At 40.7% G+C, this 19066-nt stretch overlaps 1 long non-coding RNA gene across 1 annotated transcript in view; it reads left to right on the forward strand.

Moving 5' to 3' along the window:
• Window positions 1-16448, forward strand: part of LOC116629944 — a 124135-nt gene extending 107687 nt beyond the window's left edge. The window contains exon 4 of the long non-coding RNA XR_004298848.1: window positions 16167-16448. This is a non-coding gene — a long non-coding RNA (uncharacterized LOC116629944). The remainder of the gene's footprint in view (window positions 1-16166) is intronic.
• Window positions 16449-19066: the final 2618 nt, after the last annotated feature.

Raw genomic sequence — 19066 nt, forward strand, 5'->3', positions numbered from 1 at the left:
AGTGCTTACCATCTTGGTCCTAGAGTACTCCTCCCCCCACTTTTTTTAAGATAATAATAAATATTACAGTATCAGTTTCCAGGGCTGCCATAACAAATTTTGACAATCTGGGTCTCTTAAATAACAGAAATATATCCTTTCACAGTTTCAGAGGCTAGAAAGTCTGAAATCAAGGTGTCAGAGAGCCAGGCTCTCTCCCTGCCTCTCTCCTAGCTTCTTGTGGCCTCTGGCAATCCTTGACGTTCTTTGGCTTTTAACAGTATCACTCCATTTTCTACCTTTGTCTTCCCTGGCCATCTTCCCTGTGTGTGGGTGCTCTGTGTATCCCCTGCTCTTCTTATAAGGGTATCAGTCCTATTGGCTTTAGGGACCATCCTGATCCGGTATGACCTCATCTCAACTAATTACATCTGCAAAGACCTTACTTCCAAATACGATTACGTTGTGAGGTTCTGGGTAAGCGTGAATTGTTTTGGGGCACTCTTCAACCTAGTGCAATTACCAGAAGATCTCACCCCCTTTCTATATCTCCTGCAATAGCACACCCTGTGACTGTCCTCCCACTGCTGTTCCTGTTTCTGTGAACAGTGTTTTTACTATGGATCCTAGTGTGGTAAACCATCTGAGGCGTTCAGTGCCCAAGAACACTTTTTATCGTGCTCTCATGTTTGATTTATAATTTGGTTGCACAGAAAATTCTAAAAGGAAAGTTCTTTTCCTTCTTTACCTTCACAAGACAATTGTGTTGAATTTTTGCATTCGGGGTGTTGTTTGAGAAGTCAGATGCCAGTCTGATTCTCTTTTGTAGGGGAGTGATTCTTGCCCTTTGTAGGCTTTTCTTATTTTCCCTTACTATGTCCTTTCATAGCCTTCGTTTTAATAAAAATGCACTTAGGTATGGATTAGTCCTTACCTCTCCTGTTTAATAACCTATGAATTTCTGCCCCTTTTCATTCTGAAGTCTTTTCTTTCTTGAATTCTGGGAATTTTACCCTTTTTGTTTCTTCAAATTTTACTTTTATGCATTTTTTTCCTCTATAGGAACTCTACTACCTACATGTTATCATCATATATATACGATATACATATCATATATATATATACACCCATATATGTGTAACTTTTAAATCTTTTTTTGCTGTCTTCTGAGAGTTCATTTTTTTGTATAGCTCACTAATTCATTCTTCAACTTATTTATCTTAGTAACTAACTTATTTATTGTGTTCTTTATTTTAGCTATATATTTCAAATCTAATATTTCTATTGGTTTCTTCATCATAATTTCACATTACTGCTCCATGTTAGTAATATCTTCTCTATTTTCTTAGGCTTATTTTGAATTTTTGGCCCATATTTCCAGTAATTCTGCTTCAGATAACGTATGTGGTTCAGCTTAATGTTGTTTTTAGCAGTGGTTGCAGGGCTCAAGTATCTGTTTTTGCTTATTTGTGTTTGTGTTTTGACTCATGGAATCATATTTTCTTGGATCTAGGAATGTGTATGGGAAAGCGCCGGAGAATAGACCCTCACCTAGGATCATGTAGGTGAGTTTAAGGAGAGGGGAGTATATGATCTCCAGGTACCAAAAACTACTGCTGATATCTCTTCCATTTGCTACCACTCCACCAAGCAACTCAAGAGTTGTACTTTGGGACAGCTGGGCAGCTCAGTTGGTTAAACGTCTGCCTTTGGCTCAGGTCATGATCCCAGGGTCCTGGGATCGAGTCCCACATCGGGCTCCCCGTTCAGCAGGGAGTCTGCTTCTCCCTCTCCCTCTGCCCCTGGCTTGTGCTCTCTCTCTCACTCACTCTCTCTTTCTCAAATAAGTAAATAAAATCTTAGAAAAAAGAGTTGTAACTTTAAATTAGTTGTACCTTTAAATTAGTAAAGAAAATAAATTAATTAATAAAGAGACATTATGCTAAGTGAGATAAGTCAGATGGAGAAAGACAAATATCATATGATATCATTATATGTGCAATCTAAAAAAGCCAAACTCATAAAAACAGAGTTATATGGTGGTTGCCAGGGGATTGGTGGGGGGGCGGGGTGGAGACAGGGCATAGGACAGATGTTTTAAGAGTACAGACTTGCACCAAGTAGTAAGTCCTAGAAATCTAATGCACAGTAAAGTGAACATAGACAACAATATTGTATTATAACCATCACACTTGCTAAAAGATTAAATCCTAATTATTTCAACCACTAAAAAGAGATGATTATTATGTGATGTGATAGAGGTGCTAATTATAGCTACAATGGCAATCATATTACAATAGGTATCAAATTAACATGTACACCTTAAATTGACACAATGTTATATATTTCAATAAAAGTATATGCTAGATCAAAATTTTTAAAAATTTTTTAATTTTTAAAAAGATTTTATTTATTTATTTTAGGGAGAGAGAGTACGCAAGCAAGCAGGCAGTGGCGGGCAGGGGGAGGCAGAAGGGGAAGGAGAGGGCTAAGCAGACTCCCCAGTGAGCATGGAGCCAGAGGTGGGGCTCGATCTCATGACCCTGAGATCATGACCTGAGCCAAAACCAAGAGCTGGATGCTTCACCAACTGAGCCACCCAGGCAGCACCCCCACAACCATTTTTTAAAAATTAATAAAGAGAAGCAGCTTTGGAAGAACACAGTATCTTTAGGTTGGAAGTTACCAGTTTAGGGGCTTGAGGGAAAAGGGTTGGAGAAGTTGGTTTCCCAGTTTGGCCAGATAGCCCATATATTTTCATCTAGTGTTTACCCTAGCAGAAATTCTGCAATGCCTTCACCAGGGTGACTTAAACTCATGTTGCTAATTTCTATAGTGAAAGGCCAGGCTATGACCATTCCAGACTATTGTAGGGAGAGGAGGCTAGAGCTCAGGTTTTTCTCCTCCTACTGCTGGTTTTGGTTCTCATTGGCTACAGGCTATCGTCAGTCATCAACCTCCCACACCTACTCCAGTTAGAAAAAGCTTCGGTTCCCCAGGATTTTCATGAATGTATGTGTTTTCTGTGTGTATTAATTCCTGTAACCCCATACTGCCTTCTTGCTTCTGTATTCCTCTAGGGTTGGGTCGAGGAGCCCAGGAATCCCTACTATTTTGCCGTCCATTCTAGAACTAGGGGACCATGATTGGACTTTCATTTTGGTAATGTGCTGATTTGACTTAGTAGTCCTGACATGCCCTGGGAGCATTTAGACTCAGAGAGGAACTTTCTGTATTTGGCACATTTTCAATGCTGTGACAAAGGACACAGTCACAGCTGATTGCTCTGCTGGGCTTTGACTGGGGGCCTTGTTATTAACTAGCCTCAAATGAAATTTTAAAAGAAAAGGGTATTTTTCACATTGGCATTTGAGAAATTGTGCTACGGGAAGTGGTATATACTTGTCCTTTCGCTTGATAGAGAACACAAAGTACTGTGGATTGTTCAGGGTTCCCTCAACACCTTTCAGCAAAAGAAAAGCTGACATTTTTAAATTTATCGCCAACCCTAGAGAAGAGCTAACTAAATTTTTCACTCAACTCAAATGTATCCACTAAGCTGCCATTAATTATATTAGTTATATAAGTAGACTCTAAAGTAATCAGTCACTAAACTAAGTCAAAACATCCCTCTGAATTTCTTTCATTCTATTATACTTGGTCCAGACCTGATGGATATGTATAAAATACTGCTCATCATGGCCACTAGCAATTATCAATGGAACCAATACATTATTTCACAGATGGTATTAGACCTTGAGTTGTGGTGTGTGTGGAAGTGTAAAGCAAGAGGTATAATGTGGTTGTATTTCACCCTGGCCTAATCTCTCCCAAGCACAGATATTAGAGTTTTTTCTTTCATTCATCACCACTTTTTTTAATGACAAGGACCCCATTTCCTATTTTGGGTGCTTTGTGATTCTCTTGGGTCATTTCAAAGGAGAATGTGTCCACCTGAGACAGTCGATTAGGTTTAGCAAAGTCTCAGCTGTAGATGGACATCATTTCTGCCTGGGATTCCACAGATGCTGTGCTTGCAATGGTTAAATGGCTACTCTCACCTGTGAACACCCTCACCAGATGATAAGAACAGCCAACGTGGCTCCATTACAAAGATGACATTAGAATCTTCTCTTAAACTTATTAATTTAATAGTACAGCAAAGTTTATTGAGCATCCACTATGCGCCTGGAGCTTTTCTAAACTTGAGATACTATAGGGAGCAAGTTAAATCAAGTTCTCCTCTTCTTAGTGACAAGGAGACAAAAAATGAACAAAGTATGACATAGCAATACATTGTGTAAGCAGACTAACTGAGTGAGATGATAGAGTCTTGGGTTCTTCCCAAGAAGAGGGGCATAAGGAGTCGGGGCTGAGGGCCAGGGGCTGGTGCTCTCTGTGCCGTCACATTTCAGTCAATGTGGAACTCAGAGGAGTCTGAGACTCTAACTTGGCACTTAGAATTCCAGGTAGTGATGAGTATTTGTCAAAGTAGGAGGAAAAAACAGAATTTTTTTCAACAATTTGTTACTTTGATCTGTATGTTCTATTTTTTTTTTAAGATTTACTTATTTATTTTAGAGAGAGCATGTGTGCGAGTGGGGGTAAGGGAGGGGCAGGGACAGAGGGAGAGAGAGAATCCAAGCCGACTCCCCACTGAGCACGGAGCCCATCGCAGGCCCAATCCCAGGATCCCAAGATCATGACCCGAGCTGAAATAAGAGCTGGACACCCAACTGACTGAGCCACCCAGGTGCCTCTGACCTATACATTTTAAATATTTAGACAGCAGTATGCGCCTTCTTTCGCCCCGGGCTCTACAACATTAGGGGAGCACCTGAACATGACCACAGATGTGTAACAGTGTTGTCCAATAGAAGTTTATACGATCATAGAAATATTTCTATGCTGTCCAGTACAGGAGCCCCTAGCTACATGTGGCTGTTGAGCACTTGAAATTTGAGGACATTAACTCTTAATTTTATTTAGTTTTAATTGACTTAAATTTCAATAGCCAAACATGCCTAAAGGCCACCATTTTAGATGGCTTGTTTCTGTTCCCAAGCGTCTTTCTGATGCTGGAGACCAATTGGGTTCAGGTCTCTTTCAATAGTGACTCCATTTCTCTGTCCATGGTCCCTCAGTTCTGGTCAGGTTTAAGGACCTACTGGCCTCGGCTGGAATTACACCTTGTTTGATTCCATCTTGCAATCCTTTCTTTGTCCGAGGGAACTCCTTCAGTTTCCCCGCATGTCGGTTGATTTGCAGTCCTGTTCTAGTTTTGGTGTATTGTTGTGGTATCAATGATTTGCAGTCCTGTTCTAGTTTTGGTGTATTGTTGTGGTATCAACTATGTACTACTTGCCCCCACGACCTTCCATTTTGAAACTCAAGAGCCTTCTTCCCCCCACTTATTTGTCTCAACAAAATAAAACTCTCGCCTATCAGTGGCTTTGGCTTTCAAAATAAAATTGCAAATCAGTAGCTTTGGCTTTCAAAACTGTTGCTTCTGATGAGGATTTAAAAAGTCTATATTTTGAACATGAAAAACCTTTCCCAAGCCTGAAAACTGATTGCTTCTTTCTCTTTGCTTTCCTGTGGTATAATTCTAACGCTTCTCAAGGTTATATGAATTCCTTTCACTATCTCCGCAAAGATTCCCAAACAATGCACATTCTAAGAAGGAAAGTATAAAATTTAATATTTCATGATAAGTTATTACAAAGGAAAAGCAATAGAATTGCTCTTGGGTGTTCATACAAGCCATAATGCTACCGCTCCAAAGATGTCCACCACTGTGGTAGGAGAGTGAAGCTGAGGCTACTTAAAATAGAGCTGGAAAGATGTGGATGAGGTCAGATATATCCCATATGAACATCCACTGTCAGGACTCGTGCTCCTCCCCCATTCTGAAGCTCAGGAACTCCCTAAAAATAGCGGGAGCCCTAAACAAAAGTATGAAGAAAGTAAGTGAAGATTTCTTTAATCCCTCCATCCTCCGGTCTGAACTGCTCAGACCACATGTCCTGCCTGGATCCCGGAATTTTTACAATTCCTCTCATTCTCCTGCTCCTCGACCTCACAGCACTAATATTCTACTTGGGGAGACAGACACTAAACAATAAGTATACAAAAGTAAAAATTGTCCCAAGCACAATGAATACTAAGAAAGAGTGCTATCAGAGAAAATCATGGCACTTTAGAGGAGAGGCTTAATGTGAAGTGGTATTTATATGGGCATATAAATGCTGGGTAGGGCTTGGATAGGCAAAAAATGGGAGGAAGAAAATTCTAGGCAAAGTCCCAGAGGAGGCAGAGGGCTAGGTGTATTAGGGAAAGGAAGAAGCATAGTTTGCTGAGTGATGGGAGAGTGATGGGAAAGGTGAAGTTGGAAAGGTGGGGGAAGGCCCAGGACTTGTTTAGAAGTTGGGCTGTTCTTCTAGGCGCAGTGGGGAAACTATCGAAAGGTGTTAGGGTGGTGGTAGAGTTTTAGTAGGATCATATTCACATCTTAAAGAGGTGGCTCTGGCTGCTGTATGGAGAAAAGGAGGAGGGAGTGGGGGACAAAAGGAGGTGAGAGACCACCTGGGAGGCCACTGAAAGAGTAGAGCCAGGAGGGGTCATGAGTTAGACCAGGTGCTGCCAATGGAGACGGAGAGAACTGGACACATTCAGGACGTATTTAAGAGCAGAGTTGTAAACCTTAAGCCTATTGACCCATTTGGGGCCAGATAATTCTTTGTTGTGGGACTTCCCAGTTGATTGTAGGATATTTAGCAGCCTCCCTGGCCTCTTCCTCTGCGAGTGGCACTCCCTGCTCCCCCTGTTGTAAAAACCAAAACTGTTTTCAGATAGGCAGGTATTCCTTATCAAATCTCCCCTGGGGACAAAATCTCCCCTAATTGACGACCACTATTTTAGAGAGACGATTCATAGGAATGGACAATGGATTAGATGTGGGGGATAAAAGGGTGGGAAATATCATGAATGACATTGGTTTCAACAAGCAAATACATGGGTGTTGATTTATGGAAATGCAGTGATTTGAGAAAGAGAATATTTAGGACCATGTGTATACATATCAGGAGTTCATTTTAGCTATGGTAAATCTAGATGTCTGGAAGACTCCAAGGGGAGAAGTCAGGATATATAGTTGCTTATATGCATGAAGAGATTTTAGCTGAAAATATGAAGAGCCATGGGATTGGACATGATCACTGATGGAGAGGTGGAAAAAGAACCAAAAAGGCCTGGGGACTGAACAAAGAGGAACTCTAATAGTCACAAAAATGTTGAAGAAAAAATAAAACCCAGCATGTTTCAGTAAGTGGGTAGTAAGCGATATTGAATGTGACTAAGAGTTCTAGTTATATGGGGATTGAAAAGTGTCTGCTGGAGTTGGCAACCATGGAGGTAACTGTAGGGGCCAAAGTCATTGTGGGGTGGGCTGACATCAGAACGGAAGTTGCACCCCATGTGCAGACAACTATTTCAAGCTTTTTTTTTCAAGCAAGGCAGGGAAAAGCAGCTAACTAGCAGAGGGTGTGAAATCAGGGGGAGCTTTGTGAAAGAAGGCAAATAGTAACACATGACTAAATGCTGCTGGAAAATCCAGTGAAGAAGGAGAGAGGTCGAAGGGAAGGAGAGAAAGGTAATAACGGATTTGCCAAAGTCCTCTGGTATGTAGGACACTGTTGGCTTTTACCAGGGAGAAAGTTACTTTTATAGTAACAGAATGAGAATAATAATGATGATGATGCTAATTATGGTAGCTGACTTTTACTGAAGGCTTACTGTGTGCCAGGCCAGTCCCAGGGTCTATCTTATTTAATCCTCCCAACAAACATGTGAAGTAAATCCTGTTCCTATTTCCACCGGAGAGATGAGAAAACAGCATTAAACAGGTTAAGTGACATGATCAAGTGGCAGAGCTTAGGATTAGTCGAACTCACTCTAGAACTCATGTTGAACCACCTTAGGCCAGAGCCTAAGCTCTTAACAGAAGTTGAAAAAAGAATCATGCCAGTTCACTTCGCAAAGAATTGTTAAAATCCATGAGGTCCTGGCTATTACCATGGAGTTTTAGGACCAGCTTGACGTGAATCACGGTTACCTCTCACAATGAAATACTCCATATTTCCTTATACTTGACCCTATTCTGAAGTGGTGACTGGTTTTGTCTCATCTTTTATATTTATTTATTTACTAAATTGATATATATATATATATATATAATTGATATATATAAATTGATATATAAAAGGAAATCTCATTAGCTAACAGGGGAGCTGATCTGGGCTCAGACAGGACAGACTTGTCTTGGAGTGGAAAATGCTACCAGGTTCTTGAACTGGCTCCACTCCTCAGGTATCCTTTCCTGGACTGACCAGAAGAAAATGTATTTCCTGCTCTGGGCGAGATCCTACTTGCCAGACCAGCTATGAACTCTTGTTACAGCCTTTCAGAGGCTAGTCACAGTGCCCCTGAAATTGGTTGGTGATTGACCTAGAAGAAAATGCCTTTGGCTTGCCTGACCCTGGGCCTTTTGTTTATAATGCTAGCCTTACTCCTAAATTCTGGTGACCATTTTGTTCTTACAAGCACATGATCCCTGATATTTGACCATGGTATCAACCAGGGCCTGATCCATCTTGACTTTTGGTTTGCTCTTTAAACTTTCCACATATGGGGTGTATGTGTGTGTGTGTGTGTGTGTGTGTGTGTGTGTGTGTATCTGTAGATGTATATGGTCGTGTTTATGGTTTAAGGATATCTGCTGACATCCAAGGCTGTTATGACAAAATATAACCTTTGGCGATTTTCTGGAGATAAGTGAAAAAACCAGTTCAAAGTTTTATCTGGACGGGTATATTTATGATAGTGCCTTTTTGATTTTACGATGTTCCTTGTGTAATTTGGTTCCTTTGTTAGTTTTCAGAGTGATGACACAAAAATAAGTTAGCATTTCCACTTCAACTGCCTCTTTGGCAAGAAGAAAGGTTCTCATGTCAAGGTAAATAAAGAGGGAGGCAGGGACCCATGGAGGGTAGACAAGATGGGAGCCGTACTGAGCAATTTAGGTGCCAACACTTCCCTTTTATGTTAACAACAACAAAAAAGAAAGAGAAAAAGAAAAAAACTTTGCCACATGGTGAAGGTGAAAAAAACCACTTGTGTGGCTCAGATGTTTAGTGTGTAGAAGTACTTGAGTCACTAATATCTTTCCAACACGATCTTCTGAAAGATCCTGGCTTTTGACATATCCCTGACCCCACACGTGTGTAAAATGTAGTCATGGTCTTCCAGAGGTGAGGCCCTGCCTTTGTTTTGAGCTGCCTGGAATCCACTGTGGTTGCTAGATCTGAAGAAAGAATAAGCACAATGAGAGAAGTATTTGAAGCCTATGGGGGTAGGTGGAAATTGAGGTGTTTATCAAGTCTTGTTAGCTGAAAAACTTCTATGTATAAATGTACGTTTATTTTTTTTAAGTTTTATTTATTTATTTATTAGGGAGAGAGCATGAGCGGGGGAGGGGCAGAGGGAGAAAGAATCTTTTTTTTTTTTTTTAAGATTTTATTTTTATTTATTTATTTGAGAGAGAGAGAGAGAGAGAGAGAGAGAGAGCACATGAGAGGGGGAGGGTCAGAGGGAGAAGCAGACTCCCTGCTGAGCAGGGAGCCCGATGTGGGACTCGATCCCAGGACTCTAGGATCATGACCTGAGCCGAAGGCAGTCGCTTAACCAACTGAGCCACCCAGGCGCCCCGAGGGAGAAAGAATCTTAAGCAGACTCCCCACTGAGCCTGGAGCCCATGCTGGGCACGATCTCAGGACCCTGAGATCTTCACATGAGCTGAAATCAAGAGTCAGACACTTAACCGACTGAGTCACCCAGGTGCCCCAGAGGTACATTTATATGTATAGATACACCCAGCCCTTAGACTTTGCCGTTAGGTTTCTAGATTGTTCTTTCAATATTGAAGGGAGATGATCTGATCAGAGGGTTTTGTTTTCAGAAGCGGTCACAGGGCCCGGGGGAGCAGAGCGGCTTGTCCCCCCGTGGCGGGTGATGGGTACTGCAGCTACAACAGTGGAATGCACATTGCCCTTCAGGGTGAGCAGGCTTCCTGTCCCAGGAGAAAGCATTTTCCCTTGGGTATTAATTGAAACCTCGTGACACATGAAAGCAGATGTAGGAGTTTAGAAAACTCAGCTCTGCCACGGCCAGTGTTTGGAGATACCCAGGGGTCAATGAGCGAAGCAATGTAGCAAATAAAATGCCCACCTTCCTTTCATTTTGAACTGGATCCTGATACCGCCCTGAGCATTTTGCTGTCCATGAAACTACATTTGAATCAATAACTGGGAGCAGAGCCTGTTCAATCGTGTGCCTCTCTAAGGCCCAGCTGAGTGACTGACAGTAATATGTTTTTGAATGATTTAAGGAAACCCAGAGGACTGTTGACCAGCAGAACATCCCAACATTATTAGCTTCCTTCTGATATGTCAGGGTTGCTAGTGAATTTTAGTTTTCCCAAAGGTTCTTTCTGATCTTGAAGGCAGTACTGGATGAGCTTCTAGACTCTCAGATTTGCACTGAGTTCAACTGATATTTCTAAGACTTTAATGGTTCATAAATCACCACAGGCTTTTGATCCCAGAGCAGGCACAGCCCTCAGCCGAGATAAATGTGCTTGGTAAATGTGTGTTTTGATGGACTGGATTTTTTGTAACTCGCCCTCCAGTTTTAGAAGAAATAAAAGGAAGCCTTATAGACATAAGGAGATAAAAATAGGCTTCATAAATTCAAAATGTTATTTATAAGAAAGAAAAACACTCCCATAATTTGGGTTTAAGCGGGGGCTTCTGGTTTTAAAAAAAATGTAAATTTTACAGTGATTTACAGTGTTTTTGTAAAGTTTGACATATCCTCTCTGATCCTCAGTGTATCACCATTGCATTTCATCTCTGTTTACTTAGGGATAACATTTGATTGAAGTCACAAGTCCTGGATTTCTTGTGTCAGCAGGTTCACTAACCTCAACGTTCTAGGTCCTAACTCTTACCTGTTTGTATAATAAACTGTTGCTACTGATGCAGCAATATTCCAATGTTGATTGCGTTAAGAAATTGCTAGAGTAGTTAGAAGAGATTGTTCATGTTGGATCTAAACAAGTTATCTAAATTCTCAGTGGCGTTCTTACAGGATTTCTTTTCCTTCGGTGTCCGAGGTTCTTGGTCACATGGCTTAGAAGAGTGAAGACGTAGACCAGAAGAAGACTGGGGGGCAGCAAAGCAAAGTTTATTGAGCGATAGTAAAGTTTATTGAGCGATAGTACAAAGCTCCTGAAGAGGGAGGGGACCCGAGAGGGTTGCGATTTGGCGTTTAGATCTAGGGGTTTTTATGGGCTTGTGGGCATGGGCTGTTTTAATCTGATTAACCCTCCCTGTGCCTGTCACTCAATCAGGTTTTTATCATCTATCTGTCACATGGGAAAGGGTAGAGGGCTCCTTCCAGGGTGGTGTAAAATCCTTTTAAAGGTGGTTTCCTCTTATTGCTGGGGCCCCTTGTCCCTGCCTGCCTTTCTTCCAACCATCCTTCAGTAGTGTCGTGGAAAGAACACCAATTACGTTTTGACACTCATAGTGTTAAAATGCGACTTGCCTGCAATAAGCTGAGTGACCTTGGACAGAAATTTTAAACCCCTTTGAGTCTCAATTTCAATATCTGTACATTGGGGGAAAATATTTACCTTCTAGAGTATCATTTATTCACTTCACAAGTTTTACTGAGTAGCTACTGTGTGCTAGGCACTATTCTAAATGTTGGGATACAGTGTTGAATAAGATACACAAAGTCCCTGTCCTCATGAAGCTTGCCTTCTAGTCAGGGAAGGCAGACAATAAATAATTAAATAAGCCAGTTCTGATAGTCCTAAGTGTTATTTAGGATACAACAGTAAGAATGCCTTGGCAGATAGAGGTAGCCCTCCGTCAGACAGGGTGATCAGGGCAGGCTTTCCTGAGGATGAGGCTGACCTGAATGATAAAATGGCACTAGCCTTGTGGGGGATGAGGGCGAGAGTGTTCTATGCTGGGGAGTAGAAAATGCAAAGGCACTGAAGTAGGACAGAGTGTTTTAAAAACAAAAGACTGGCGTTACAGCATGGCAAGGTCCCAATCAGGTAATGTGTTTGAACCATTGTAAGGATTTGGCTGTTCTCTAAGTGCTGTGGAAATCTTGTAAGAAGTGTAATTACACAGTTTGATCTGTATTTTTTTTTTTTAAAGATTTTATTTATTTATTTGACAGAGAGAGACAGCGAGAGCAGGAACACAAGCAGGGGGAGCGGGAGAGGGAGAAGCGGGCTTCCTGTCGAGCAGGGAGCCCGATGTGGGACTCGATCCCAGGACCCTGGGATCATGACCTGAGCCGAAGGCAGACGCTTAACGACTGAGCCACCCAGGCACCCTCGATCTGTATTTTTAAAAGCTAACTGCTCCGTAGAAAATGGACTATGTCACAGATGTTAAGAATGATAGCAGGAAGAACAAGTAGGAAGCTTTAGCTGTATTCTAGGTAAGATGTGGTGGCTGGGACTAGTGAAGAAATAGCAATGGAAATGGAGATAAAAAGATGGATTTGGGATAAATTTTGAAGGTAGAAATGATAAAACTTGCTGATTGGTTGAATGTGAGGGGCTCAAGGGAGAAATCTGGGATAGTTCCTGGGTTTTTGGTTTGACAAGAAGAATCAATCAAATGAGGCAAGACTTTAGAAGAAACTGGTTTGGGCAAAGAAACTAAGAGTTCCAATTTGGATATGTTAAGTTCAAGTTGTATGTTAGGATCCAAGTAGAGATATCAAATATGTATATAGGAACAAGAAGTAGAATATGCAACCTGGAGCTCTGGGCAGAGCTCTGGGCTAGAGACATGAATTTGGTACTCATTAGCTTTGCTGGAAGAGATGACTCAAGGAGAAAGAATGAACAGAGAACAGAAATGGTCCAGTATGAGCCGTGGGGCACTCCAGCATTTAGATGACATATTGACCAGAAGGGGTCAGCTGAAGAGTTGGAAAAGGAGGAGATAGCAGAGGGAAAACACAAGAACATTTTGATATGTCCAGGGAGGGGTTAACTGTATTTGTTGCTACTGAGTGGTAAGTATAAGGATAGAGAAGTGACTCAAGACAAGAGCCCTTCACGAGAGCAATGGGGACAGAGGCCATACTGGCGTGGATTGTTAAGAGAATTACAATCCACACAAAGCAAGTGTCTGGTATACAGTATGTGCTTAAAATATGGTAAAAATTACGGAGAAAGGATTTGGTGTTAGATTTCATGGATCGCCTATAAAAGCCATTCTCCTTGCCTCCTTCCCCCATCCCCTAATTCCTTTTCTTGGAAGATCCTTCCCCGCCCTCCCCACCCCCCCAATTTTAAGTGTTCCATTCTACCATATTCTGGAGGATGAGCCATTATTAGTCCAGGTCATTCTTGGTGATGTCATTCCTCTTGCCAGTGACTAGTTTAGGCCTAGGTGTGCAATCCAGCTTTGGCCAGTGGGATCTGAGGGGCTGCCTGGTGAGGGCTTCTGGCAAAGGTTTTCTTTGCTAATAAACAGATATTCATGGGAAGAAATGCCCCTCTCCTTCACAGAATATTAGTGCATCTGTTTGGACTATCAGGCATGGCTGCAGCCAGGTGCCTAGGGACTGGGAGAGGAGCCCTCATGGATGGCAAAGGGGAAGTATGAAAACCATCTTTGTAGGCCTAGCTCTCAGTCTCACGGCGGTACTAAGACAATCTTCAAACAATAAGTGCTTCTCAGGATACGAATCCCACAAAGCACTCTGTATGATAGCTGATATTACTTACAAATTACCTAATGCTGCTAGACACTGTTTTAAGCTTATTTATTATTGGGCAGCTGAATCAACTGAGAGCAAGCGAAGTGAAGTGATTGGTCTAGGGGCATATGGCTAGTAGGATGTAGAGTGCGGATCCCACCCCCTCTACCCACCCCGCTACCGTAGTCACCATGCGAATGCTGTATCTCCACAGGTCATACTAAACAGGGCATCTGCAAATAAAGATGCATTTGTTAGCTATCTGTACTTAAAATGATGGGTTGTGGGGCGCCTGGGTGGCTCGGTCATTAAGCGTCTGCCTCCGGCTCAGGTCATGATCCTAGGGTCCTGGGATCGAGCCCCGCATCGGGGTCCCTGCTCATTGGGAAGCCTGCTTCTCCCTCTCCCACTCCCCCTGCTTGTGTTCCCTCTCTTGCTGTGTCTCTCTCTGTCAAATTTTAAAATCTTTAAAAATAAAATAAAATAGAATAATGGGTTGTTTTTAGGTTATTTCCAAATAATGGCAACTGATTTGAGGCTGAGTCAACGAGTGGGCCTGGGAATGCTGAGGAAGTGTGTGTCAGCAATCTTTGGTCAGGATACACGCTGGAAATGCCGGAATCCAGTTTCCAAAGATTAGCACAAAGGAACGCCTGAGTTGTTTACACTGCTAATTTTAAAACACATACAAAGTAAAAATAACTGTTGTTAATTTACAGATAAGTATCTATCCTGTATGCAGGGCTTTAAGTACCTTGTTTCATCAAATTTTCACTGAATCTTGATCCGTAAGAAGATATTTTACACATTTTATCATGGCAGAAAGTAAACTGTGGAGAGTTTAAGTACTTTGTTCCAAACTACTGGATTTTAATCCAGGTTTGTCTCATTCCAAAGGCCATACCTTTGACTATCAAATGAATGCATTAAATTTTAACTAAAATTATGCATAACCCTGGAGGCTACCTAGCACATGAAAGTAGCATATCGTCTGTAAAAGGGCTTGTGCATCGAGAAAAGCCTTGGAGGAAGGATATAATATCAACAGTAATGTTGAAAATTATAGTTAATTTTAGTTCTCTTTAATATATCACTGTTATTACAAGAGAAATTGATAAGTAGTTTTTTTTTTTTTTTTAATCAGGTTTTTTAGTCTATACATCTGGTGACCAGATGCTGGACAGAGATGGGTTTCTTGGGGTCATGTAGGATCCTTTTGCCATCAACCCCCTGGCCAATTGGGCAGTTGCTCCTTTCTTTTCCATTCTAGCTTCAACTGCAGCTCTAGGTGAGGAGATACTCACTTCTTCTCTTTTTGCTCATGAAACCTGTTCAGGGCTGCTTTTTTTGTTTTGTTTTTTGTTTTGTAAATCACAAATGTCTTCTCTCCACCTGTATGGGCAAGACTGAGTAATCAGATTTTTCATGCCTGCTCCTAAAAAAGTTCTAAAGACAAACAGAAATCAATTGCCTTGCTATTTATTTTGTGTTGGGTTGATTGGTACATTAAATAAGTGAAAGCGGTGTTTTCTTCTTTCATCATCTATAGATAAAAGAAGCATGTGTGTTGAGTTGTTGGAGTTCCTTTTGCATTAACTCTAACTAATGCCACCTACTTAACCACCCGGACATCGGATGATTACTTAGTAAATAACCTCAATCACCTCTCAGATTTCTACTTCATCAGTATTTGTAAAGCAAACAGAACCTTGATAAAACCCAGGTTGATTGCAAAATGGATTTCCTGTGTATGTTGCCAACAATTTTTTCTTCTTGATGGCCCAGTTATATTTTGCAGGTTTGTATTGCCTTTCAAAATTTGCATTCTGCCACCTTCATATAAAACTTTGACAGATATTTACAGAATGCTGTTAGTAACAGTGTAAAACACAGGTGGCCAGCTTGGAGTTGAAATACTCTGCAAAAGTTTGAAGAGAATGTTTTATAACTTAATAAGTTTTTCAATAATACAGGAAATGACAGCCCTTCTTGTGATAAGAGCTGAGACGCTATCAAATTCAAGTGATTGTGTTCACTAAAACTCCATGAAATGTCCTGAAATCTGAATTAGAAAGTAGATATTTAATGAACAACACTGCCCTTCATGGCCATCTGCTTTCAAATTTACTGTTTTATTAAATCTTTAAATGCATACATTTTTTTAAAAGTTAAATTCAAGTTCTACTAACATATTGCCTGTTTTTCCTTATTAATGCTTTGGCAGTTTTGGTCATTACACTGCTTTTTTTTTTTGTTTCCTCTTTTCAGTTTGTAATGCAAACCAGCATCGCTTCCAGAAGCCCCTAAGAAAGAGTGTTCTTTCTTTTTCTCAGATTTTATGCCGAAATCATTCTCAAAGTGAAGTGATTAACAGAGGAATCTAAAAATTGGCTCCGTCTGAAGTGTCTGATTGTCCTGCCTCACTCAGAGGTAATGACCCCATTCTTTGTCCCTTCAGGAAGAAAGGAAATGCCTGCACACAGTCCTGCAGGGATGTTTGTGGTGGACAGTCTCAGAGTTTAGCTCGAAGGTTTATGTAAATTCACTTTATAACTTGTAGGTAGAGAAATGAGCTTTTGATCATAAGCATTAGTTTTGCAATATCAAGACTAGTACTGGGGCACCTGGGTGGTTCTTGATTTCAACTCAGGTCACAATCTCAGAGTCGTGAGATCGAGCCCTGCATCAGGCTCTGTGCTTAGTGCAGAGCCTGCTTTAAGATTCTCTCCCTCTGCCCTGCCCCCGGCATGCACTGTCTCTCTCTCTCTCTTTTTCTCTCTCTCTCAAAAAAAAAGTGATTAAAAATATTTATACAAAGAAGAAGAATACTGTTGAACCTCTAGAAGAAAAAGGCACATATGCATGTTACACCACAAAAATTTCCAGGATTTAAAAATTTTGATGCATATATATCAAAACTTTTTGTGCATATAAACACACAAACATATTTATGTAAGTAATTGAAATTTTGCCCTGTTTAAAATGTTTCCTTTTTTTGCAAATAGTACTATTTCATAAGCATTTTATCAATAAATATTTAGAAATGTTTTAAATAGCTATGTACTATTCCATTGTATAGAATGTAACATTTAAGAATGAGCCAGTGTATGTAACTATTTATAAATTTTAGGGCATTTAGGAGTTCACAGTTTTTCCTGTTATAAATTGTAATGCAGTGTATAGAATAGCTAGTATTTATGTGGCGCCAACTATGTGGCAGGTACCTTTCTTACCACTTTACATGTGTTAAGGACATGAATCCTTCCAGCAGACCTTAGAGATGGGTAATATGATGATGTTCATTTTATAGTAGGGGAAACTGAGCCACAGAGAACCTGGCTAACTTCCCAAGTCTACACACCTGGCAATCGGTGGAGCTAGAACCCAATCTGAGCAGCTGGACTCAAAGGCCCCCAGAATCACCAAAGAATTTTCAGTTCATCCCAGAATTTTCTTAAGGACAGATTTCTAAAAGCATAATTCATGGATTAAAAGGTGTAAACTTACGGAGGCACTTACTTAGCTTAGAGAAAGGATGTACCAATCTGTATTTTCACATCACATTACAAGGAAGTTTGTTTCACTACATTTTTATGATCCTTGAGTCATCGCCTAAGCAGAAATCTTTGGTCAGTCTGGTAGGTGCAGTTTAGTATTTTATGTTGCTTTACATACATTTCTTCTGAGCATAGTGTTTTAGACTATAGCATGGTCTCTGGTTGACCTGTGTTGAATCTGGGTGGCATCTATGTATAGGGTGGTTATGAGAATTGAATGAATCAATATGTGCAAGTCTCCTAGAACAGAACTTGTATGCAGGAAGCACTAGATAGCTGCAGGTTATATTCTTATTTATTGGTAGTGTTTGGGTTCAGAACACACTACCCCACTATATGGCATGCTGAATATTCCAAGCTGAAGGAATTTGAGAAAACGGCAAATGCCGGAAGGACTCTCTGGTCTCCCCCTTTCTCCTAAGACCCTGTTGTGAGAGGTGCCCTCCCTGTATCTGAGGAAAGAAGGGAACATCCTGATCTCTGAAGCCTGAGGGAGGGACGCCTAGAGGAATCCGAATGGGTGGGCCTTTTTAAGTTTCACCACGTTTATTACCTTTAGCTCATACCCCTTTGTTCTATCACATTTTGCCATGACTTTTTGCATCAAACATAGTATAAAAGCACTCAGGATTAACCATTTCTTTGGGTCTTCATTTTATGAGGGGCCCTATGTGAAGTAACATACATATTCAGTAACATTTGTATGATTTTCTTCTCTTCTTCAGTGTACTATGAGTCCAATTAAAGAGCCCTAGCTGGAGGACCTGGCCGGGGGGGGGGGGGGGGGGGGGGGGGATGGGAAAAAAGGTATTTTTCCTCCTTTATGTAGTAAGGTGAACATTATTTCCTGTGTTGGTTGGCTGCTTATATTTTTCTTTCATAAATTTCCTATTCATGGACTTATTTTCAGAAAATTCATAGACAAAAGATTCTCTACAATATTCCTTTAAGATAGTACTGCAGTATTTTCATTAAGGAGGGAAACTCTTTTCTGGGTATTGATTGAATCAGACTTCCCATTTGAATGGAACTGTTAAAATCTATAGAGTGCATTTAGGGAATACAGCACTATGAGAGAACACCTCCCTTTGGTTCAGTAATCCATGTGTAGACCAGAGCATGTATTGCTTTTGCAATTTAAAAAGAAAGATAATGGAAAGAGTCAAGTTTTGGTAGAATACAAAATACAACAAACACATTTCATTACAGAGCTCAGAGGACTATGCAGCCATGTCTTTGAATTACAGAATCAGTCATGAGCTGGACATTTGGTGATGAAAACACCGAAATGCTACAGCTGGTTACTAGTTTGGGGAGAAATGTGCTTAGTGTATAATTAATAGAGACAGGCCATTACAGAGAACAAAAAATAAAATTAAATCAAATAAGCATACATATCAATTTCTGGGAGGAGGTGAAAAATGTGAATCATTTTATTTTGGATAAAAATCACAGGCTTTGATAATTATAGTGTGAGTCTTTATATCCATTCTGCTGTGGCGCTAAGCATCTTCATTAAGTTAAAGAAACATTAGATGTGACATTAAAGCAATCAATAGAACTAGCATGAACCTAGAGCCAAAACATTTAAAGCAGAAAAGGAAAAAAAGCCAGATTTGTGGATCTCCAGAAGGTACATGAAAACTAACAGGCTTACAAATTCTTGTTCTCATTGG

The sequence above is a fragment of the Phoca vitulina genome, unplaced genomic scaffold (genome assembly GCF_004348235.1).
Source record: "Phoca vitulina isolate PV1807 unplaced genomic scaffold, GSC_HSeal_1.0 scaffold3, whole genome shotgun sequence".
NCBI classification, from domain to species: Eukaryota; Metazoa; Chordata; class Mammalia; order Carnivora; family Phocidae; genus Phoca; species Phoca vitulina.